The following is a 2116-nucleotide window of genomic DNA, read 5'->3' as shown; positions in this document are numbered from 1 at the left end:
AGGAGGGCACTTATGGGGAAGAGCACTGGGTGTTGTATGAAAAACAATTTGACAATAAAATATTATGAAAAAAACAGGAATATAAAAAAAGGAAAATAGATCTTATTAGATTTTTGGTATCAGGGTCTAGATCTATGGAAACTCACTTGGTGGTGAGTTAAAAGCCACAGAATTTAGAATTAAAGCGATTTGAATCCTGAAAAAAAAAATAGCCTCTCAAGTTTTGCATCCCTCTCTCTCCCCAACTCTCTTTCCCTCTTCCCCTCCCCCTGGTCCTCCATTAGGTTTCTCCTGTTCTCCTGTTAGACCTATGAGTGCAAACATATGGTTTCTGTCCTCTGCCTGACTTATTTCGCTTAGCATGACGCCCTCGAGGTCCATCCACTTTCCTACAAATGGCCATATTTCAGAACAGACATGAAGAAATGGGCAGAAAAATAAATTTTAAAAGGCTATTATTTATGACAGTATAAATATATCAAATAACTAGGAAAAAATAATAATGTGTAAGTTCCTAAATACAGATTAAAGAAGCCTAAACCAAAAGAGGATTACATTGTGTTTACAGTTTGAAAGTTCAATGTTTTATTGTATTCTTTCTTTTTATGGTGAAAAAAATTAGTATTTAGATTTAGACAGTTGGACCCAATTTAGATGGTCCCAATTTTTTGGGCAACATCCAAAGCATCATAGTCAGGAGCTGGTCAAATGTATGTGCCTTCTCTCCATTGGGTCTCTTAAGAGTGTTGACCTTGGCCACGTCAATGGCATAGAGCTTCTTCACAGACCATTTGATCTGGTGCTTGCTGGCCTTGATCTTCACAATGAACACAAGTGCGTTGTGGTCTTCTATTTTCTTTATGCGTGACTCCATAGTCAGGGGAACTTGATGATGGCATAGTGGTCAAGCTTGTTTCTCCTGGGGGTTCTCTTTTGAGGATATTTGGGCTGCCTTCAGAGACACAGTGTCTTGGGCAGTCGAAATGTAGGTGATGTGTGGGTCTTTTTTGTGTGTGACTATAAATACCTTTCCGCACTGCTATCTTGGCCCTCAAATCCTTTTCTTTGGCTTCAGTTTTGGGAGGGGCAGGGGCTTCCTTCTTCACCTTTAGCACCATCTTTGTGAAAAGGGAAGGCTCAGTGTTTTAAGGATATCAGGTCTTCTTACAGGGATCCATAGAGTTAAAATAATTTCAGTCAGAACCTCAATAAGCAGGATGATGGTGGTGGTAATTTTTGGTGGAACTTGACAAACTGACTATAAAATTTATATGGAGGGGGCCTGGGTGGCTCAGTTGGTTAAAAGCCCAACTTTTGGTTTCAGCTCAGGTCTCGATCTCATGGTTTGTGAGTTCAAGCACTGCAGAGCCTGCTTGGGATTCTCTCTCTCCTTTTCTCTCTGCCCTTCTCCCACTTGTGCCGTCTCTGTCTCTCTCTCAAAATAAATACATAAACTTTAAAAATTTCTAAAATTCCTATCAAAATGCAACAGCCAAGAATAACCAAGACACTCATGAAGAAAGGAAATAAGACTAATTGAAATGGATACTAATTAAGACTGTATAGTTTGCCACAGGTTAGATAAATAGAGCAATATACCAGAATAGAGCCTCACAGGTCAGGACATCTGCTTCATGACTAAGGTGGCACTGCATGGCAGTGGGGGAAGGACCACTGGTCCTGGTTGCTGTTGCTGGGATTATGGGATGTCTGTATGAAAAAAAAGGTAATCTACCCAGTGTCCTACAATGGCTATGTGGTGAATTCAGGTCTTTTTTTCTTTTCCTTAAGTTCATTTATTTAAATAATCTTTACACCCAATATGGTGCTCAAACTCATGACCCTGAGACCAGCCAGGCACCCTGAGGTCAGGTCTTTGAACCCAAATATATCTGGTTTTAATGTAAGTCCATATCCTTTACATTTTGCCAGTGGCCCAGTCACCTCCCAAAGCTGTCATGAGCAACAGAACCAGAAGTTATGGGAGTGCTTTGTGAACTGGGATGTGCTGTGAGCACCTGTGGGAGAGGCTATGTCCACTGTGATGTGACTGCCTTCCAGTAAGTAGAGTGGTCTCGTCCCATAGCCCTAAAGCCCCCTAAAGAGGTGGGTCTCT

At 41.2% G+C, this 2116-nt stretch overlaps 1 pseudogene; it reads right to left on the bottom strand.

Moving 5' to 3' along the window:
- Window positions 1-650: 650 nt before the first annotated feature.
- Window positions 651-1118, bottom strand: LOC115277043 (annotated as a pseudogene).
- Window positions 1119-2116: the final 998 nt, after the last annotated feature.

Source organism: Suricata suricatta, chromosome 13 (genome assembly GCF_006229205.1).
Source record: "Suricata suricatta isolate VVHF042 chromosome 13, meerkat_22Aug2017_6uvM2_HiC, whole genome shotgun sequence".
Classification (NCBI taxonomy): Eukaryota; Metazoa; Chordata; class Mammalia; order Carnivora; family Herpestidae; genus Suricata; species Suricata suricatta.
Note: the sequence above shows the minus strand (reverse complement) of the source record. Positions and strands in the feature narration are given on the sequence as shown.